This window comes from Ursus americanus, chromosome 5 (assembly GCF_024610735.1).
Source record: "Ursus americanus isolate L20-20 chromosome 5, mUrsAme1.1.p, whole genome shotgun sequence".
NCBI lineage: Eukaryota > Metazoa > Chordata > Mammalia > Carnivora > Ursidae > Ursus > Ursus americanus.
The window spans coordinates 75,517,374-75,540,703 of record NC_142131.1 but is presented as its reverse complement, the minus strand read 5'-3'; the positions used below and the strand labels follow the sequence as shown (position 1 = coordinate 75,540,703).

At 45.7% G+C, this 23,330-nt stretch overlaps 1 long non-coding RNA gene across 1 annotated transcript in view; it reads left to right on the top strand.

Moving 5' to 3' along the window:
- LOC123790459 (uncharacterized) overlaps nucleotides 1-23,330 on the top strand; it is a 269,122-nt gene that overhangs the window by 9,815 nt on the left and 235,977 nt on the right. Inside the window, exon 2 of the long non-coding RNA XR_015724605.1 lies at nucleotides 8,953-9,061. This is a non-coding gene — a long non-coding RNA (uncharacterized LOC123790459). The remainder of the gene's footprint in view (nucleotides 1-8,952; nucleotides 9,062-23,330) is intronic.

Here is a 23,330-nt window from a genome sequence, read left to right as displayed (position 1 = left end):
AAAAAAAAAAAGAAAAAAAGAAAAAAGAAATTCAACCACGTATAGGTATTTCTTTCACCGGAAGAGCAGTAGGCATCTGTCAAAACCCAAGACTTGGTGTTTACACTCTTCAAGCTTCTAAACTTGCCCTCACATCCATCTTTGTTCCCCTTTTTACCTCCGCTTCCTACGTTTCTTTTTAAATATCCGACTAGACCCCATGTTGGTAATCGTGGATGCTCTGGAGGTATGCTGGCGTCGTGCAAAGCTTTCCTTTTCTTCCCCTGTTAGTGCTGGAAATTTCTGATTTTTGGAAGGAAACTGACATGCAGCCATATCAATGTTTTCTCAAGGTCTTCGCCTTCCCCCCCAAATCACTGTGCTGAATTTGTACCTTATTTGGACAATTTCCATATTGAAAGGCTCAGAAGGCTCTACTGTGTGACTTCTCTTTTGCCCTCTGAGAAAAAGGTCTAAACATTTTAAATGGAAATAGCACGCCTATTATGTAGGAAGTGTGGTTGAAGAGCAGAATGACATTTTGATAACAGAAAGCAAGAAAACTCCCGAACAGAGCCCGGCTTCCCTATTCTCAGTGCTAAATAAATAATGCATTTTTCAAAGCCTCTGTCTTTGGATGCAAACCTACTTTTTGGTAAAAGAGAAAGGCATTTCGACTCTATTATTGGCCTTTGGATTGTTTCTGTTTTCCACCAGTGCTGAAATTGCAGTCAATTAGGTACTTTTTCTTGTGACAGATTGGAAACCAGAAGGGAGCTGATGAATTCAAACAGAGAAATATGAGCTAAAAATGTCTTTAAAGCCCTTCTTTGCACATTTTCTCTCTAGAATTTACAGAGTACATTAATTTTCTGATATAATGAATTATGAGATGCTTAGCCTTATGTAAAGCTAATAGAAGACATGCTTTATTTGGAAGCCCTACCTATTTTTCAATTTACTTATTTTAATCATGGGCATTCTGTTACATAATCAGTGGCCTGGACTCCCATGCCTCCTTGACAGTCAGTGTCTGGTGTTTCTGTTTTTGTTTTTGTTTTTTTAACACTCGATTCCTCGTTGGGTGATCTATGATCACTCACCTTTGCTGAGTTTGTAGCACCATCTGGATTTCTCGTTCAGAGGCCACGGCGTGAAGATGATACGTTTCTTTTTATGGTTGGGCATAATTTTTTGGGTTCCCGAGGGGCACAACTCCCATCTCAATATCTTCGGTTTTGAAATAGATATTTCAAATCCGGTAAGTATCAGGGTGGCCAAGCAGTGGTCATGTTTGAAACATTTAGTGAGCGGGGGATTTGGTGGATAGATTTGGTGCCCTGCCCCATCCCCTTTATGTGTGAATTTGAAGATTATTTATTTATTTATTTGTCAGAGAGAGCACAAGCAGGGGAAGCAGCAGGCAGAGGCAGCGGGAGAAGCAGGCTCCCCGCTGAGCAGGGAGGCCAATGCGGGACTGGATCCCAGAACCCTGGGATCACTCCCTGAGCCGAAGGCAGACGCTCAACCGACTGAGCCACTCAAGGTGTCCCTTACCCATGAATTTAAGTCTCTGGTCTAGACTCTGCTTCTAGGGAACCTGACCTGTGATGGTTGGTCCCGGAAGAGGGCCCCAAGGAAGTGGACTCTTAAGAGATTTTGAGGTTGGAGCACTTTCCAGGTGGCTGGCAGTGAGCCCTGGTCCCTGGTGCTAGGCGAGTTACTGATTGTCTCTGGTTTGTAGGAACATTGCAATTGTTAAGCCTTTAACTTGTGGAGAACTGGTGGGGGGGGGCACAGGTGGAAGAGATGCACTGGCTTGTGTCCTATTACTGGCATTTGAGAAGTCCAGGAGCATTTGTATTATAAGACAGTTGCTGAAGACTCCTCGTGCTCTTGGCAGTCAATCACTAACTCGGATGGAAGCAAACAAGTCAGAGGGTGTGCTTGGCAGCATTTAAAGGGACGACAGAATGATAGACCAGGCATGGGACTTAATTGCAAGAGTGACAGCACTTTGGAGAAGGCTGAATTCTCAGCCCGGACAAGTCCACGGCAAGTCTATGACCTCTACGACAAGCGAGGTCCCTGTTAGGGTGGGAGCAGGACTCTGAGATCTGTATTCAAATACCTGAATTCCCAGATTCCTTTAAATTCTTACAACTGCAGTAAATTCCCTTGTGGGAAGACAGAGTCCTCCTGCTTGCTTAAATACCGTGGGGCAGCCGCGTGGGGTAGAATCACCTGGAGAATGATACGGGCTGTCTGCGATCTGCCCCTTCTGTCTTCCTAGCCACCAGACCCATAGCTAAGGTCAAGCCTCAGCATGACCCAGTGGGGAAAGGTTAAGTTTGCTAGTGGAAGGGAGGGGTGTTCAATGCAAAAGGAGCTGCAGGACCCACAGGCACCAGGAGAGTGTGCTGGGGGGTGAATCCTGGGGTGTTGGATTAGGCGATGTGGAATTTAAAGTTGTATAGGGGAGATTTTTTTTCTTTTTTTTAAACTACAAGATACTCTTCTTTGGTTCAGGACTTAACAGGCTGGCAAAGACCCGGGAGATAGGTCTAATATTCTGCTGGCATGAGTCTTGGAAGCTTGGAAGAAAATAAGACCCCACTAAATTGGGTAGAGAAACCGAAATTGCTAGGGCCGACTATGGAAGATTTCCAATGAAGCCTTTCCCTTAGCTTCCACCTGCTTGTGATTTCACGGGAGGTTCCCTACACCCAGCTGTTGAAGGTGGGAAAACCTGAGCCAGGTTCATGGATGAGTAGGCCTGCTGTATTTGCTGAAAGTGAAAATTCACTGCTCTCACACCTTATCCCCACTGAGGGGTGGTTTTGATACACAGTGCTGTGGGGAAATACCACCTGTGGGCAGACCTTTGGGCAGTGTAGTCATCCACTGTGTGGAAGAAGTGGCCCAAGGTAAGGATATATAGGGATTGATGAGCAGTGGCAATGGCTTAGCTGATTAGTCAGGGGCCTGGAATAAGCAAGATTGAAAGGTAGGAGAAAAGGGATTTTTGGGAGGAGGCACATGGTTGGACATCTGGGAGTAGACCTGAAGTGTGAATTACACACGCTAGCATTCCAGAGACAGCATCCACTGGGGAAGAGTCACTGGCCGCGGGACACAATGACTCAGCCAGTTGATGTTAGCCAACTTTTGTTGCTGGCCTATCCCAGTGCTTGGGCAGTGAGCTTATGAATGGAGTAATCATGGCGGGAGGTACGAAGGCTAGGTAGGGACCCATCAGCTTGGGTTCTCTCCATTTAGGCTTAGCTAACTACTGCTGGATGGTTGACCATCAGCGAGAGCCTGATGCCGACCTCCTGATACGGCAATACTTTTCAGGGTGAGCCAACAGCCTCTTGGTGGCAAATGGATTACATTGAACCCCTTCTACACTGGAAAGAGCAGCACTTCATCGTGGCTGGGATAGACACATATTCTGATTATGGGTTTGACCTTTCTACATGCAACACTTCTGTCAGAACCACTGTTCAAGGGCTTATAGAATGACTCACCAGCACTGGGTCCTGCATTAGATCCTGTAGCCCCAAGGGACATACTTTATAGAAGACAGGGTGTGCGGCAGGCATGTGACCGTGGGGTCCGTACTTCATCCTGTAGCATTTGGGGGCTGCTGGACTGAAGTGTCAGTCAAGTCCTCCAGGAGATGGATGCTGAGAACGAGCATTGGAAGTGGATATAATGCCTTTGAAAGATTAAAGGGGGTGAAGCAGATTTGCGTATGGAAAGCTTTCAGGCTATGATGGAACCTCACGTCTGTGGAAAAAGAAGAGGAGATGCAGGATGGGGGATGGCAAGGTGCAGACATCGATGTCCATTTGACAGTCAACAGGGAGTCAACAGGGTGTCCCAGGGCAAAGGTTGCTTCTAGAGCCCGAAACTGGACAGAGATGCTTAGTCGTGGGCTTATGGCAGCTTGGGAAGAGTGTGGCCTCCAGTCAAAAGCTGGGACAGATCTTGAGGGGGCTGTCAGCCCGAGGATGTCCCCTGGATGCATTCCTTGAAGCCGAACAGCAAATTCTTTCTCGAAGGAAGGTTTGAGCGGCGTCCTTCCACGGCCGCCGCCATTGACACTTTGTGTCCTCAGGGTTCCAGTGGACTCTGTTCATGAGGGGAGACTTAGCGGCAGGGAGGATGGTCTCGGGGCTGCCTCTGGTACTCATCATTTTCCTCTTACATGATCTATTCTGAGTTCCCCTGTTTTCAGCTGTCCTTGGTGCTTTACCGGGGTGGTGACCTAAGCCCTCATTCTCGGGGGCCTGAGCCCCTGGTAATTCTGTCCTCCTCTGGTTGGGGCTGTGGCGCTTGTCCATTTATGTTCACAACTGGACAGAGGAGACCCAAGGGGTGTCCTCCTGGATCCCCTGAGTTCCACATATACTCCTCCTCATTTCCGCCTGATAGTCGGGGGCCATCACCCCTGCCCTGATGGTGACTGCTCTTCTCGTCTGTTGTTGCCTGGACACCAGGCATTCAAAGGACCCAGGATGCAGTCTTTACTTGCAGTTCTCAGAGACCTTTGCTGTTTCTTTGGCCAGAGCGTGCCCCCGATCTGTGGACCAGGACGTTTAGCCCTGCCGCGCCCAGAGCCGTGAAAATAGGAAGCGTGAAATGCCGCAGTAGGACATTGGGAATGATGATAAGGGGGCGATTTCTGCTTCTGTGCCTTGGTTCCTGGATCCGTGTATTCTTCTTAGGGGTCTCTGATGCCGTGTGGATGCCACATTCTGCAGACGGCATCTGTGCTCACTGAGAATTGCCTCCGAGCCGGGGCTCTAGCTGGAGCGATATTTACACCACGGACAACAGAGGGCAGAGCTCATGGTTGCATACAGTAGGGTTACAAAAAGCTGCCTACTGAGAATCAGGCTGCTGGTCTCTCTTCTCAGACACTGATAACCCGGCGGGGGTGGGGGGGAGAGGGCAAATTTCTCGTTCAGATTAAAAAAAAAAAGTCCAAATACTGATATTTGGACGTACCTCAGTAAATGCCCAGCTCTCTGCTGGTGGGGAGATCTTTTTAAAAATCAGATTATAGGGGCACCTGGGCAGCTCACTCTGTTAAGCACCTGACTCTTGATCTCCGCTCAGGTCTCGATCTCAGGGTCATGAGTTCAAGCCCCGTGTTGGGCTCCATGCTGGGCATGGAGCCTATTAAAAAAAAAAATCAGATTATCTGATTATGTTTGAACATTTGAAAAGTAATACTGGGAGGCATTTGATGGATACGATGGAGCATGTGAAGAAAAATTAAGCACAGTACCTAGAAAGCTAGCACAGTATTTAGAAAATTAAGGAGATCATGGGTTTGTTTTTTTTTTTTAAACACCACCTACCAACTTCTGAATTTAATTATTTATTGTGTTTATAGCCTCCTACTGGTATGTCAGAGCCATGGAGCCAGGGGCCTTTGGTCACAACTCTGTTCCAAGTGCTGAGCGTGGGAGCTGGTGCACAGGGGAGTTTGACTAACAATAGTTGAATAATTGAACAAAAAACTATACTTGTTTATAATCTAGGAAACCAAAATAATCTAGGAAACCTTGGATATAAAACTGAACTCTATTATAACATGATTTAATAGTCATGTAATACAGTATTAGAAATCACAGCATGGGGCGCTTGGGTGGCTCAGCCGGTTAAGCGTCTGCCTTCAGCTCAGGTCATGATCCTGGGGTCTTGAGATCAAGTCCCACATGGGGTTCCCTGCCCAGCGGGGAGCCTGCTTCTCCCTGTCCCCGTCCTGCTCCCCCTGCTTGTGCGCACGAGCATGCTCTCCCTCTCTCTGTCAAATAAATAAATAAAATCTAAAAAAAAGAAAGAAATCACAACATGATTATCTGTAACAATATAATAATATAAATATGTAATTATAATCTGCAATAGAAATATTTTGTAACAAATGGAATCATAATATTTTACTGTTATAATTAATATATATTCATTAGACTGCATTATGATTATATAATTAGCATAATATCGTATGCACTTCAATTTGACATGATTATAACCTACTACAATTTTTTAATTTTTATTTTTAAGGATTTATTCATCCATTTTAGAGAGAGAGTGCAGGGGGAGGGGCCGAAGGAGAGGGAGAGAGAGAATCTCAACTAGACTCTGCCGAGCGTGGAGCTTGACTTGGGGCTTAATCCCAGGACCCTGAGATCATGATCGGAGCCAAAATCAGGAGTCGGGCACTTAACCGACTGAGCCACCCAGGTACCCCATTCACGACAGATTTAAACACAAGTTGTCGCGTTACTGATTTGGAGGTTTGTAGATAGGTGGTAGGAATTTAAAAGCGAAATTATCATTTCCCATATTTGGAAGTCAGTCGATAATATCCCAAATGTTGAAGTGAGTAAATGGCAGAAGAAACATATTATCTGGAAACACGGCAGGCAAATACTGGAAGAGACACGGGGAGCAGTTGAAACTCTTTGACCCTGGGAAGTCGAGTGGACCTTTGGGAAAAGCGAGAGAAGCATGTGTGGTTTCTCTCAGTCGGCCTCGTAGTGTGTTGGATTCCTCAGCTCCGTGTTTGGATTACGTTGATAAAAATACCCATTAAGTAAATCAGTTCTCCAAACAATTCATTTGAGAAAGGGGCTGTGCAGTTTTTGTGATGATCTCAGATGTATTCCCAGACTTCCTGAGGACTGTGGAATCCAGCTGCTGGCGTGGCTTATGCTCTCCGTGCTTTTGCAGACCAATCTTCTGGGTGTCCGTGCCTACAAGGCAGCTGAACTGAAGTACATGTTCTGGAAGGTTCCGGTGCAGGGTTGAATAGATGAGGAGTAGCCTGGGAGCTGGGAAGGGCATTTCCAACAACCTTCACGAAAGGGCTGGGATGTGTTTGTGGAATGCATATCTTCAACTTTATGTCTGTGGCATGGGGTCTAGTTTCCGGCTCCGGAACCCCCGTGGTGCAGTGCCTTGGAATATAGAAAGCATCAATAAATGTTGAATGACGTTGAATTATTTGATAAATGCCGAGGGGTAAAATCGACCTTGAGCTTCTAGTTTGGCTTTTCAGTGTTACTTTGACCTCTTTAAAAACTTCTTTTAGTTATCCTAATACATATAGTGTAATATAATATATTTTGTTAATATGGTACAATCCACGTATATGACAGTAATGGGACAGGAAGGAAGTCTTTTCAACAGGGAGCATAGTAGACATGTGGCTTGATAGAAACACTTATTTTTAAAAGCATCTCTGTGGGGCACCTGGGCGGCTCAGTCAGTTAAGCGTCTGACTCTTGATTTCAGCTCAGATTTTTGATCTTGGGGTCAAAAAAAATAAGCATCTATGTATGGGTGGCTTGCTTGCAGGGAGTTAATGGGTATGCAGTTTGGAAACTACACTTCCCCCAACAAGTACAATTAAAATTCTCACAGTGGAGTGCCAAAGGTATTATGTCCCTGGAATTCTTATGCATATCTTATAAATGGGAAAATAGGCCAAGCAAGGCACCCACCTGAGTCAGAAGTGAGTGGGGAAACCCTAATGGAGTTTAGAGTCAGAGGTTGGCCTTCATTCTTTGTAGCCTGGCTCTGTGCGCTGGAGAATTTGGCCTGGCTTCTACCCAGCACCTCTGTCCGCTCCGGAGCAATTGATCTGCAATATTACTACTTTTTGTAATTCTTTCCAAGTTTTCAGTAGTTACAGGTTCTCCAGTCTTTTTCCCTTTGTATTTTTTTTTTTTCACGTTCTCTCACTTTTATTCCCAGCTCATTGGAACATTTAAGCTTTATCCTGTCTTTTGTCTGTAATTGAAAACATGTATTTTGTTTTTTTAAAGATTTTATTTACTTATTTGACAAAGAGAGACAGCCAGCGAGAGAGGGAGCACAAGCAGGGGGAGTGGGAGAGGAAGAGGCAGGCTCCTAGCGGAGGAGCCTGATGCGGGGCTCGATCCCAGGACCCCAGGATCACACCCTGAGCCGAAGGCAGACGCTTAACGCCTGTGCCACCCAGGCGCCCCGAAAGCATGTATTTCATTCAGATTTTCGATTGACTAAAGATCTTCCTTTGGATGGCGTCCAGAGTCATGACATTGTAATTGAATAGCTAACAGTTACAGTGCCTAGTGGTTATATTACTATTCTGGGGAAGGACAGTGGCGGGGTAGGTGACTCCCAAATGAGAGATGAGGTACTGAGTTGTTAAAAAAAAAAAAAAAAAAAAAAGTGGCATTTTCCTGGCCTTCCAGAAAAGGGCTGATGGAACTTCCGTAGTAGGTGCTATTGGGGCGAATGTATCTGAAACCTAGACCCAGGTGAGAAAGACCCAGCTTCCTCTACTTGCAAAGGCCAGAGGGAAACAATTTTTTTTTTTAAATTGACACACACAGAGAGAGAATGTGAGAGCAGGGGGAGGGGCAGAGGGAGAGGGACAGAGTCTTAAGCAGACTCTGCGCTGAGCGAGGAGCCCAACACGGGGCTCGATCTCAAGACTCTGAGATCACCAACTGAGCTTAAATCAGGAGTCGGATGTTTAACCGACTGCGCCCCCCGGGAACCCCAAGGGAAACAATTCTTGCATGGAAATGAAGTGAGTGAATCGTCAAGGAATGACAGACATGCCCAGTTGTGGTGTATGTTTGTGAGTTCCCTCAGTTACGTAGCAGAGTAGATCGTATAGTCCATGTAGCTGGTCCTGATGCTTTACCCCCAGAGGATACAGGTAAAAGAGGAAGGGGGATAACCCCGTGGGTCACAGGGAAGCCGTCCTGGGATGGGCTGTGTCCCTTCACCTTCTGTGCCATAGCAGTCGAAAGACACCAAGTTGCCAATTCCTTGGAGAGTGAAAGGTGACCGATGTGGGGAAGTCGCCTGACTTTGTCTCAAGGATCTAATGATCCTGCACTCTTACTGGCAGCAGATGATTCTGAGTGGACCCCAACAGGATTACCTTTCCTTCTCCTGCAGATTATGACTTTCCAGTTGGCTAGTGCAAGTCGGCGTCGAGGAGGGACGTGGGATGCACGTGGACAGCTGGACGGCCACGATGCCCACCGCGTTGTGGAGATCCTTCTATGTGAGTTTTATGCTGCATCGTATGTTCAATACCTATTTCTATGGTAAAAAAGGTCTAACATCAAAGTGGCCTAAATCAATCTTACTTCTCAAGGGCTTGATATTCCTGAGTAAGCACGGTTCTAGGACAACACTCGAACAGGATCTCTTTGGAGGGTTTGCAAATGAGGCTGTACAAGAGAAGAATGTGGCGTGTCTTCTGACAGCTAGGGTTAAGATGAACTCGGATTTTACGACGGGACCTGTTCCGATGAATATTGGGGTTAATTTGTGTTCGTGGATGGAAACGAAATGTATGCTATTGAGATAGGCCAGCATATATGTTCTGTTTCTTTGAAAATGAGTTAGCAGGAGAGGTCTTGGGGATAGATTTCAGGACAAATAGCATTTGCTGACAATATCTGGCCAAATGTGCCGCAATCAATCCCGTTGTCCCGTGCACGGTCTTCTCGGTGCTCTCTCTCTGGAAGGGCTGTCCCTGAGGACGTTGGAGATGGCTTTGCCTTAGTGCAAGGAGAGCAGGGAGTGCTTGGGAAGCCAGCGCCCCCTGAGCCAGCCCTTACCTGGTGAAAGGCAGGTGTGAGACAATCAATACTCAGTGTCCCTTGCTCCTGATGGGACAGTGGCTTCCACTGTCTCCAGAGGTCCCCCCCACCTCTTCTGCCCGTGGGGTTGAGTGAATGCTGTCTTCTCTAAGACTTGGCTTGAAATCTCATCCTTGCATGGCTTCCTTCCCTCTCCTGCCTCCTTCCCCACTCCCCCACTGTTTGTTCCTCAGAATACTTCCTAATAAATCAGTTTCACACCACTCCCCGTCTCAGGGTCTGCCTCTGGGGAAGCCGATCTCAGACACTTACCAGATGGAGGCGGAATTAGAATGACAGAGCAGCAGATTGTTGTGTGATGAGCTTTAAGAAGTTTCCAGGCTTTGACTTTCCTCTGATGACGGATCCTTCTTTCTGTCCCCACAAAACTGGTACATGGTTCTACAGGGTTTTCAGGTCGGTAGGCATTGCGGGGCTGGGGGTGGGGCGGGTGGAATTCATAATGTATTTAAGTCAGGCTCCCATTTTTCCCTGCCAGCAGGTTATCTGCTAATCAATAAGAGACTCGTTATTTTTATACTTGGGAAGGGAATTCCTTTTTAGCATTCAGATTCATGGGTCTGCTTTGTAAACAAATTACTTCCTGTAGCATAATGTATTTCAGTGGGTTGGAAACAGCACTAAAAATATCTCTGGTATCTGCATGAATTTATAAATATAAGAGGGAAGGAGCAAAACGAGAGAGGGGGGGAAGGCTGCTAATAATGATGGAGAATCTTCCCCGCATCTGTCATCTGCGGAATGAGAGGGTGGGGGAACTTGCCCCAAGGTCAAGCAGTTAGTGATCAGGGAGCTGGGAATTTAAACCCCAAAAGAACAGAAGTGAGGGAGGAGAAGCTGTTTTGTGGTTTTCTTCTTACATGTTATGATAATTCCACTGCTTTTAACCTTCATGCAAATACATCAGCCTTTTTGGCTTAACTGCCCCGGTCTTTTGCCTTCTCGTTGCCAGGGACCTAGGTCGGGGGTTGTGTGGACATCTCTTTTTAGTGTGACTGTCCCCAGAACACAGCTCCGAGGTTCCCCAGTTACTTCTTCCATAAAATCAAGATTTTTTTTTTTTTTTTTATCACGGCCTTTAGGGACTCTCCAGCAGTGGAAGAGAAGCCTTCCTTTTGCCAATTGCTTTCATCGCCTATTTGCTCTGGCACTTGCTTTCGGACAAAAGGATAAGCCCATTTCTTACGCACGTCCAGACGATAGGCCAATTTGCTTTTGAGCTGTGCACAAGCCTTGGACCTTGGTTCTTGGCCTTGGGCCTTGGACACCCTCTCAATTCTTTTTTCCCCTCCCGACTCTGCTGGGGGAGGAAGGGTTGATCCCTGTGCCCTTTCCTCCAGGTGCCAGTGTGTGAATCCTTACCAACAGAGAGAAGGCCATGGTCTTTACCGGTCTCGTCTCCCCCCTGACCGTGGGCTGCTCCTCTCCGCCTACCCTCACGCTCGGCCGAGGCCTCTGTCGCCTGTCGGTGGCCCCACTCTACTTCCCTGCAGTGGTTAGATGTCTCCTCATGTATTCTCCGCGGAACCGCTTGGTCAAACCGCCCATTTCCTGTCGTTCTCTGCTGTTCCGATCATTTTTGTTGTTGAAGTGACCCCTCAGAGAGGCCGGGGGTTAGAACTGAAATGACCTCAGAGATCATCTTTCTGACCCAGTCCTCTCTACTTAATGTATCCGATGCGTGATGTGAATCATTTCATAATCACAAAAGCCGTGTAATTTTCGCTACAGGAAATTTTGAAGACAAAAAGGAGAAAACAGAGATCACACGTAATGCTACTGTCTGATGCTAACGGCTACTAATACTTTTGTGTGTCTTTAAAGAAATGCTGTTTATGCCAGTCATTGTGCCTCGGTTGGTGGGGGTCAGCCTCTTGATCTCAGGTTTCGATCTCGGGAGTCAGGAGTTCAGGCCCCATGTGGGGCGTGGAGCCTACTTAAAAAATAAATAAAAATACAGAGTGAAAAATAGATCAAGTGAGATGTCCCCTTGACCCTTCTTTTCTGTTCCTCTCCTCAGTCACTGTCATCAGTGCAGTGTGCCTCCTTTCTCCTCTGTTTCTCTGAATTTACACACATGTACGCGCACAGAGAAATACGTAGTTTTGTTTTCTATATATCCCTACACAGTTTATGTCATTATCTGTGCTCTGGTCTGGAACTTGCGTTCTTTTTTTTTTAAAGATTTTATTTCTTTATTCGACAGAGATAGAGACAGCCAGCGAGACAGGGAACACAAGCAGGGGGAGTGGGAGAGGAAGCAGCAGGCTCATAGCGGAGGAGCCTGATGTGGGGCTCGATCCCAGCACTCCGGGATCACGCCCTGAGCTGAAGGCAGACGCCTAACTGCTGTGCCACCCAGGCGCCCCTGGAACTTGCATTCTTTACTTAAAAATATGCTCTAGGGGCTCCCGGGCGGCTCAGTCAGTGAAGCGTCTGCCCTCGGCTCAGGTCAGGATCCCAGGGTCCTGGGATCGAGTCCCGCATCAGGTTCCCTGCTCAGTGGGGAGTCTCCTTCTCCCTCTGCCTCTGCCCCTACTTGCGCTCTCTCTCTTACTTGTTCTCGCTCTCTCAAATAAATAAATAATCTTTAAAAAAAAATATGCTCTAGACATCTCTCTGTGTCTGTCAGGAATCTGACAGAAAACACATGACTCAATCAAACTGGGTAATTTGAGGAGAGTTGGATACTCTGAACCAGGGTGTAGGGAAACCATAGGGAAACCTCAGCACCCTGAGGTCAGTAATCATGAGGGTACTGTTACTACCTCTAGACCAGGTGGGGGCATGGTGGGGAGCAGTTATGGGAGGGGGAGAGGAGGAGGGAAGCAGGAGGGAGGAAGGGAGAGAGAGAGAGATGTGTGGAATGGGCTGCTTGGCAGGGCTGAGATTGTCAGTGGAGGGCGGCAGTCAGTCTGTCTGCACCAATTCCACAGGGAAGGACCAAGGGGAGTAAAAATCCTTCCTTCCTGCTTCTCCCTTTCTATGATGGATTAAATGTTTCTGTCACCCCCAAATTCATATGTTTGCTGCTCTAACCCCCACCTGATCGTATTTGGGGGTGGGCCTTTGGGAGGCATTTAGGGTTCGATGAGGTCGTGAGGGTGGGGCCCCCATGGGGCTAGTGCCTCATAAGAGGAGATGTTAGAAGGCTTGCTGGCTCTCTGTCCTCATGCATGCACTGAGGACGGGCCATGGGAACACACAGTAAGAAGGGGGCCGTGTGCAAGCCAGGAAAAGAGCCCTCACCCCGAACCCAACCCTGCCCAACCTAGTTCTTCAACTTTTCAGGTTCCAGAACTGCAAGAAAGAATATGTCTGTTGTTTAATCCCCCCTACCCCTGGGGGTATTTTGCGATGCAGCCCCAGCTGACTGATACACTCCTGATCTTGGAGGGAGATTCTCATTGCATGAACCTAACGGGAAGCTGGAGAGCAAGAGAGTGTGTGAGTGTGTATTGATGTGGTCCGTACACGTTGGCATCCCAAGGACAGCACAGGCACGTTCATACAGATTTAATTCTTCCAGTAAATTTCAGTACCTCTCTATGACGGGCATTGTTCCAGGGACAAGAGAATATGGTTAAAAAAAGAAAAAGCCACCATCCATCAGAAGCTCACAGTTACCCTGTTGCACAGAAAGCAGAGTATTCCCTAGCTCCCACGTACCCGAGTTGGCTTGTGACCTGTTACTGGTGGGAATTTATGCCACTTCGATTTTCTTAATTGAAACTGTGCTGTGTGACTGTCCTTGTCCGTGCATCTTTCTGCGCGTGTAATAGTATTTCTCTCTGGCAGATACTGAGAATTGTTGGATTAAAGGAAATATGCATAGGGGCGTCTGGGGGGCCCAGTAGGCTAAGCATCCGACTCTTGGTTTCAGCTTAGGTCATGATGTCAGGGTCGTGAGATCAAGCCCTGCGTCGGGCTCCAGGCTCAGCACGGAATCCGCTTGAGAGTCTCTCTCCCTCTCCCCCTGCCCCTCCTCTAAAATAAATAAATCTTAAAAAAAAAATAAAGGAAGTATGCATATTTAATGTTAAATAGGCTGATAAAGTACACCTTCTCCCTTGACAACAGTTATTTCCACTGTCAGAGTTTTATGGGTTTGATGCGGGCAGGGCCAGGGTTATTAGGTAATTGTTGTTTGAGTCTGAGTCCTCCTATTACTTGAATTTGAGCCTTATTTATTTATTTTTTAAAAAAGAATTATTTATTTATTTATTTATTAGACAGAGAGAGACAGCCAGCGAGAGTGGGAACACAAGCAGGGGGAGTGGGAGAGGAAGAAGCAGGCTCCTAGCGGAGGAGCCTGATGTGGGGCTCGATCCCAGAACGCCGGGATCACGCCCTGAGCTGAAGGCAGACGCTTAACGACTGCGCCACCCAGGTGCCCCTGAATTTGAACCTTTAAACGGATTTACAGCTGTTGATTTTTCTCTGGCGACTTGCCTGTTCGTATCCTTTGGCTGGGTTTTTTTTTTTTTTTTTTTTTTTTTTTAGATTCGTTGTCTTTTTAAATTGATTTCTAAGCGGTCTTTATATTAATTTTATGCTATTATCTAAAGTCTTGTTCTGCTCGCTTTAGGAACACTGTCTACTCAGGCATGAGGCTGTGTTTGTACCTGGGGCCACTCAGTCATGGTGCTAAGGGTAGGCAACGTGTGCTCACCTCTTTGCTCCCCTGTGGATGCTTCCTCTTTTTATGACACCATTCTCCAGGGACTGGGGGACCATGCCAGTGGGTAGAATGTACCAGTAGCTATTCTCCTGGTAATGCACTCCCCCTTTTCCAGGGTTGGGGGGCAGGTGGGACTGGGGACACTGTCTTCATGTCCCAGCTCATGGTTTCCGCCTCAGGGCTCCAGTGTGGGGACGGATGCCTTTGCTGCTGAGGCGCTGGGCATGGACAGCTTGGTCAGGGCACCTACGCAGCCTCCCCGTCCTCTCTGTCCTCCTTGTGTGAGTGAGGCGTTCCCTGGGCTCATCCCCACCTTCCGTGGCTGCCCCTTTCTCACGTATGCTGCGGGCCAAGGCTTCCCATTTCCCTAGGATCCCACTTGTCTTCTTTCACAGAGTCCTCAGAAATCTACGTGCCAAAGCATCCCTCTCCTTGTTTCTCATGGCTATTACGGCATTCAAATACATGTTTAAAAAAAAATATTCTGGGGGCGCCTGGGTGGCTCAGTCGTTAAGCGTCTGCCTTCGGCTCAGGGCGTGATCCCGGCGTTCTGGGATCGAGCCCCACATCAGGCTCCTCTGCTGGGAGCCTGCTTCTTCCTCTCCCACTCCCCCTGCTTGTGTTCCCTCTCTCGCTGGCTGTCTCTCTCTGTCAAATAAATAAATAAAATCTTAAAAAAATAAAAAAAAAAATAAAAAAATAAAAAAAGTATTCTGTTATGACCAGAGATTTGCAGCCAGAGGGCAAAGGCTGGAGCATGATTTAGCCCAGGGGTTGCCAGCCTTTTTCTGTAAGGGCCAGGTAGTAAATATTTGGAGCTTTTCAGGCCAGATGGTTCCTGTCTTGACTGCTCAGCCCTGCTTTCATGTGAAAGCAGCCATCAGTGATAAATGATGGATGGATGTGGCCATGTTCGAATCAACCTGATTTGTAAAACAGGTGTTGGGTGGGATCTGGCCCACAGGCCCTCATGTGCGGACACCTGACCTAGACACCTGTTGTTGTTGTTTTTTTAAGATTTTATTTATTATTTGTCAGAGAGAGAGAGAGCACGAGCAGGGGGAGCAGCAGGCAGTGGGAGAAGCAGACTCCCGCTGAGCAGAGAGGCCGAAGTAGGACTCGATCCAGGGCCCTGAGATCACGACCTGAGCCGGAGGCAGACGCTTAACCGACTGAACCACCCAGGCGCCCCTAGATGTCTTTTTTTTGGTAACAGATGAGCAGTTGGGAGCCTAGAGAGAGATTTGCCCAAAGCTGCTCTACTAGTGAGTGGAAAAACGAGATCGGTCGCCTCTTCTGCTTACTCATCTGTGATTCTGTGATCTTTCTTCCACTTCGCTCTTTTTGCTGGAGAGACACCTAAACACATCTTCCTTGGAAACAAGGAGGTTACTTTCAACTTCTTCCTCTGTGTTCTGTGACTGGAAAGCAAGGAAAGCTGAGGCCACGTCGCCTGACTAGGGAGCCTCGAGGGAGTCAGAGAGCTGGGTGTGCTGGGGGGGTTGTTGGTATCAGGACCGACGGGGCGCTCTCGTCCACGTCTCGGTCTGCCCTTTTAGGAACGTTAGAGACATTCAGCAAGATTAATGAGGCATAAAGCATTTGAGCTCTTCTGAGACAAGATTCCAACATAACCATAAATATTATTACTCCGTTTTAGTCCGTGCGGCCCCACAAGGCATAGAATTTGATATCCCGGTAAAAGCCGTGTCTCTTTTTGTCCAGCTTTGGGCGATAGGAAAGGACTTACACTTGAAGTCTGGGTTGAGGCTTGCGTCTATAGTCTGCCACTTGCAAGCCGAATGAGCTTGAAGAAATTACTTAAACCCTCTGGCTGTCATTCGATGCGAACGAGAAAAATGAGAATTATGATGCCAGTCTCATAGGGTGGTTGTGAAGATTAAGCGAGACGATGTATAAGACGGTAATTGCTACGTTGCAAAGCATTGTAAAAACAGAAGTTATTAGTATATGGATTGAGAGTAGAAGCCCTGATGCAAACAGCAAATTAGTGCCAATGTCTGTGATGGGGTATTTGAGATGCAGGGAATAGGGCATATCAATGAAACAGTACACTCCAGACATGTTAACTAGCAAGCCTGGATGACATTTAATAGCAACGGAATGTTAATTTATTTCGTTTTAAATTTTATTGTTCCCAGGAGCTTTACGTCAAGTTAGCACATCTACTTTTAATCTTCTTATGATTATCTAGGAGAATAAATTTAACTTTGTTTCCATTGGGGGTGTTTAAATGAAGTGTCCCCTTTACAAAGGCAACTGTATACACTGTAGCCCTGCTTTGATCCGAGGAATGCCGTGCTCTAGTGAATTGCACTTGTTTGCTTTATAAAGTCATTCTTCATGCTCCTTCTTTTGTTTAAAGCAAGGCGGTAGGACCTCGTGGTCGGAAGGCAGACTCTGGTTCCAGCATCTACCTGGCTTGAATTCCAGCTCTCCCATTTATCAGCTACATCCCTTTGGGCAAGATACTTACTCGCTGCTTTTTGCTTCTTTCATCCATAAAATTGGGATAATAGTTCATACCATTTTTTGATGGCTCGTCTTAAGAATTAAATGTGTCACTGCATGTTAAACTGTTTGGAGCAATGCTCGGCGTCTACTGAGAGCTCACTAAGTACAGGTTGACCTCAGAGATGCTGCAGGTTTGGGTCCAGACCGCCACAATAAAGTGGGTATCGCAGTAAAGTGAGTCAAGTGAATTTTTTGGTTTCCCAGTGCACATGAAAGTTATGTTCACACCATACGGTAGCCTGTTAAGTGTGAAATAATGTTATGTCTCAAAACCCCCCACAAGGTACATACCTTAATTAAAAAAAAAATACTTTATGGCTAAAAAAACGCTAACCATCATCTGAACTTTTGGTGAGTTGTAATCCCTGATCACACGAATAGAGACATAATGAAAAAGTCTGAAAGATTGCGAAAATTACCAAAACATGACACAGAGACACGAAGTGGGCACGTGCTGTTGGAAAAAGGGCGCTGACAGCCTTGCCCGATGCAAGGTTGTCGCAAACCATCAATTTGTAAAAGCTGCAAAATCCGCGAAGCGCAATAAAGCATATGTGTGCGTTAGGTGTTATTACCTATTGCCAGCTCTCTGCTGAGCACGGTGCTAAGGATCTAAGAGCCTGAATCCATGCGTTAAGAGCGCAAAATGAGCAGGTCTGGGATTTTAAAAGTACTTTGTTCCGAGTGATGTGGGGAGAAGGAGTTGGAGGCGCACAGAGGCAAAATGGGGAACTCCTGTTGCTTAATTTTAAGAAAACCTCCAACAAGCCCTCAAGACCTGGGTTATGCTCTGCATTTCCTTTTATGTCTCGATTGCACAAGTGATGAGTGGCGAAGCCTGGTTATGTATGTATGTATGTATTTATTTATTTGACAGAGAGAGAGAGAGAGAGTGAGCACAAGGCGTGGGGGTAGGGACAGAGAGGGGGAGGGAGAAGCAGATGCCCCACTAAGCAAGAGCCTGACATGGGGCTCGATCCCAGGACCCTAGGATCATCACGACCTGAGCCAAAGGCAGACGCTTAACTGACTGAGCCACCCAGGCATCCAAGAAGCCTGGTTTTGACCTCAAAAATCTGTCCTTTTCTGTGGTGGGCCATCAGCAGGCCTGCTCCGTGGAAGCGTCTGGCAGTCCAGTGGCCTGGCAAGGAATCAAGCGTGGTGATAGCTATGTTGTATAAAGTGCTTTGTCAGTGCTAACGGCTGTGTTATGTCACTGTCATGCAGTGGTACAATTTGAACCTGAACTTGGATATCAGCTCGCTTGACGCACAGTAATGTGTGCTGTCCTTGGGTCCTGACACTGATGTATCCTTCCTACCTCCCGTACAAGCTCCCAGACCTAAAAACGAGACAAGAGGCGGTGAGTCTGCAGTGGCTGGCTCCTCTGGATCTCAGGAGAGGGTCTCTTGTTTCACGCAGGCTGCTGAAAATACTAAAACTCATGTGCTTTCTTGAGGAGCATGGTAGGTGCGCGGAACTGTATCTATACACAGTCTCGAAATCCCTCGGTCTCGCATGTATTTTTGCATCCTTTGTTTGCTTGTTCAGTGGGAAAACAAAATACAAGTAATGAAGCTCAAATCGTTGCTTTTGCCAAGCTTTGCAACCTGAACCATCTTTGGGCTGGCTTGTCTCCTACTTTATTGCCTTGTACTCCACCGTTACTAAGCTCAGACCTTCTCTGGATGTCCCATGCTGGTGGAGAACTCACTACTTTGAAGCTGTGATTTTCACCACCAGCGAAGGGTCCAGAAGGACCACTTCACTGTGGGGAACTGGCATTACCTCTACAAGAAACCTGATACTCTCCACACATAACTTTATCTTCAGAGTTTCTCTGTGGACCATTTCATAAAGATCTGAGAATGCTCTCCATAAGCTGGGGTCCAATGATGAAGAGAACTGACATTTTTTCCTTTATTCTCTTGCCATAGCTGAGATCAACTAAAATTTTTGAAAAATATTATTTATAAATTGAGGGAGGGTTGGCTTTCCGTTATGGTGGGATAAAGATGGTGGTCGTTCCTCTCTGCAAAAGCAAATACAAAACCGGTACAAGTGTCCAAAATAACCATTGAGGGGCACTCAGAATTGACCAAAGGCAGACAACAGAGAACAATTTATCCTTGAAAATGAGAGTTTTAGGGAAGAATAGCAGGTTATGTGGCCCTCTTGTCTGAGGCTCCCTGCATACCCCGAGGGTTGTCAGATAAAATACAAGATGCCCAGTTAAGTTTGAATTTCAGAGAAGCAAAAATTAATTTTTTTAGCACAAGCGTATCCAAAATATTGCATGGGATATAGTCTAAAAAAATACTCATGATTTATTTGAATTTCAAATTTAACTGGACAGCCTACATTATTATTTTTTTTGCTAAATCAGGCGGCCTCCCCCTTCTATCCACTCCACCCCACACCCCAGCAGCGGAATCAGGAATGTGGGGCAAGATGGGAAAACCAGTAGCTTTGCTGGCCAGAGAGGGTGGACTTGATTTGGGGTGGGAAGTAGGGAGGAAAACCTGTGGATTTGTTGGCTAACGGTGACGAACGTTGCTGGGAACAGGAAAAATCATCTGCTTTACTAACATGACATTGCAGTTCTTGGGGTGAGTGTTAGGGCAGCCAGCAACTTAATAGAGAAATCATAGAAATGAGCTCAGCTTTTCAGATCTCCCTGGCTGAATAGAAAACCACACGGATGCCTGGAGGAGACCTGAGAGAACTGAGGGGAAAAGAAATCCCAAGCAAGACGTAACCGATGGCAAATTTGAATACGTTCCCAGAGTTCTCAATCAGCAGAGGTTGGATGCTTTCTGGCATAAGATGTTTGAATCCAACCGACTGACCCATGAAGCTATATAGACATGGGAAACCATGAAGAGGCCATGGTAAAAAGCACACAAAAAAAACAATTTAAAAAATCTGTTCAGAAACATCAGTGACTACACACCATAGGGGAGACAGATTTTATGGTGTAAGTTACAGGCAAGTTACAAAGAAAAGGAAAAACAATCCTCAGAAAAATGGGGCAGAATTAGAGTCGTTACAACATATTACCTAAAATGTCCAGTTTTCAATCCAAAATTATGAGCATACAAGGAAACAGGAAAGTGTGATGAATATTCAGGAAAAAAAAAAGCAATCAATAGAAAGTAATTCTAAGTGGGCTCAAAGACCTCTAAGCAACTATTATAAATGTGTTCAATAAAATAAAGGAAATTTGATTTAATTATTAAAAAACACTGGCAGTGAAAGCAAGTAAGAAATTGCAGAAGAGAAATGGAAACTATAAAGAATACAAAAACAAAAGCCAATCTAGCATTGAAAAGTAAAATAACCCAATGAAGAATTCAGCAGATACACTCAACAGCAGGTTTGAGATGGCAGATAAAAGAATAACTGACCCTAAAGATAGCAATTACCCAATCCAGGGATCGGAGAGAAGAAATGAGATTGAAGGACAGAGCCTCAGAGACCCGTGGGATAGTATCAAGATAAGTCTCTGATATTTGTGATAGGAGTCATAGAGGGAGCGATGAGAGGGAAAGGGGCAAAAAAAAAAAAAAAAAAAAAAAAAAAAACAGCAGCAGTGATCCAAACTTCCCAAACTTGATGAAAACCTGTAATCCGCAGATTCAAGAAGCTCAAAAAACTCTACGAAGGATAAACACCAAGAGAAACACATCTAGCCCCATCATAGTATTACTGCGGAAAGAACTAAAGAGCAAGTCTTGAAAGCAGCAAGAGAAAAATGACTCATCGTCAAAGAGGAACAACAGTGTGGAGAGTGTCTGACTTGTCAGGATATAATGACGTTCAGAAGGCAGTACAATGACAAGTTAAAATGCAGAAAGGAAAGAGTGTCGTTCAAGAATTCTCTACCCGACCAAGCTATTGTTCAGAAAACAAGAGTGAAATAGACTTCCCAAATTAATAAACACTGAGAGTACCTGCCCTATAAGAAATACTGAAGGAAGTCCTTCAGGATGAAAGGAAATGACGATGGATAGTAACTGAGATCCACTAGAGGGAATGAGGAGCACAGGAAGTGATAAAGATGTGGGTCGGTATAAAAGATGTATACGTTTTTTCTCTTTGAACTTCTTTAAAAAGCATACCATTGTTTAAAGCAAATGTAAAACTGATTTTGGTTGATAACATAGATAGATTTAATATTTACGATAGCAGCATAAAAGATGGGGAGAGGAAATGGAACTTACTGGATGAAATTTGCTATGTTTTATCAAAATTAAGCCAGTATTGTGGTCGGCGCCTGCCTGGCTCAGTCAGTAGAGCATGCAACTCTCCCCCCTCTCTCTCTTTTTTAAGATTGATTTATTAGAGAGAGAGAGTGTGCAGGGGGTGGGGCAGAGGAGGAGTGAGAGAATCTTAAGCAGACTCCACACTGAGCATGAGCCTGATGCAGGACTCGATCTCATGGCCCTGAGATCATGACCTGAGCTGAAACCAAGTATTGGACGCTCAACTGACTGTGCCACCCAGGCGCCCCAAGCATCTAACTCTTGATCTGGGGGTTGTGAATTCAAGCCTGACCTTGGGTGTAGAGATCAGTTAAAAAGATAAAAATCTTAAAAAAAAAAAAAGTTGAGTCAGTATTAATCTGAAGTAGATTGTGATGAATTAATGGTACATAGTAATTCCGAGATAACTATCTAACCTCCCCCCCCAAAAAAACCCCGAAAAACAAAACTGAGAAAAGCTTAAAAAGCGGTAGAGGAATTAAAATAGTATACTAGAAAATATATATTTAACACAAAGGAAGGTAGTAGAAAGAAATAGAATAAATAGGACAAGAGACGTATAGAAAACAAATGGTGAAATGTCAGACATCAGTTCAACTACATCAATAATTACATTAAAAGGTAGAGATCATCAGACTGGACAAAAAAGCAAGATCCTTGATGCACTGTGTATAAGAGATACACAAATTTGTTTTAAGACACAACATTTGTTGAAAATAAAAGGACGGAAAAGGTACAGCTTGCAGAGAGTAGCCATAAGAGAGCTAGAGTGACCATATAAATTTAAGACAAAACAGGTTTTTTGGGGCGCCTGGGTGGCACAGCGGTTAAGCGTCGCCTTCGGCTCAGGGCGTGATCCTGGCGATCTGGGATCGAGCCCCACATCAGGCTCTTCTGCTATGAGCCTGCTTCTTCCTCTCCCACTCCCCCTGCTTGTGTTCCCTCTCTTGCTGGCTGTCTCTCTCTCTGTCGAATAAATAAATAAAATCTTAAAAAAAAAAAAAAAAGAAATATTCCTCATCATTTCTGGTAATATTCTTTGTCAAAAAGCCTGTTTTTTTGTTTTTTTTTTTAAAGATTTTATTTATTTATTCGACAGAGAGAGAGACAGCCAGTGAGAGAGGGAACACAAGCAGGGGGAGTGGGAGAGGAAGAAGCAGGCTCACAGCGGAGGAGCCCGATGTGGGACTTGATCCCATAACGCTGGGATCACGCCCTGAGCCGAAGGCAGACGCTTAACTGCTGTGCCACCCAGGCACCCCAGGAATATTTCTTAATCATAAAGGGTCAATACATCGGGAAGCTCTAACATTGATAAATGATTATATGTTTCACAACAGTCTCAAAATACATGATGCAATGGGACAGGATAGAAAGGAGAAGTTGACTGTTCAGCAATCATGATTGGAGATTTCAACAGTCCTCTCTCATTAGTGGAATTACTAGATAGAAAATCAGTGAGAATATGAAAGAAAATCGCTTTCAACTTGACCTGACATATATAGAATACATCCAACAACGGCATAATATACATTCTTGTTATTGTTGTGTGTCTTGTCATTTTGGATTGAATACTGGACATTTTGTATAAAACAATAGTAGAGCTGGAGGTCGGTAGGATTTATGCTTAGAAATGGGCATGACCCTTCTCAGTGTTTCACGAGAGAAGATTGAGCCAATGCACCTTCGGTTTAAGCTGAGTGTAGGTTTTGTTGTTGCTATAATTACTATTAATGTATCATAGTCTTTTAATGCCACTGGGTGTTGGAGGGGGGATTGCTAATGCCTTGTACTTAATGTGGATTCTAGGGTACTGTACTGGTGGGTTTTTCTGTGTTCCCAGTTCCCCTGCAGCTTTAAGCAGCCCTGACTGCACAAAGATTCTGTCTCTGTGGCTCTTATCTTTCTCATGTTGTATCCTGCCAGTCGTTGGTTATTGGGTGGGAGGCTAAAGATGGAGGATGAAGTAGGGGCTCTTCATTGTCTTGGTCCAGCCTCACTGAGCCAGATCCTGGGTACATGGATCTCAAGAGTGGGGCTTTTTCAGCATTCTTGACCCTCATATGGCAGCCAGACTCTGGCTAGTATCTACAGAGAATTTGGGGCAGGAGAGAGTTCCCTGCTCTTCCCCGAGTGGTAGCTGACCTCTGCTTTTTGTCAACACAGAAGCAGCAGTGGACCTTT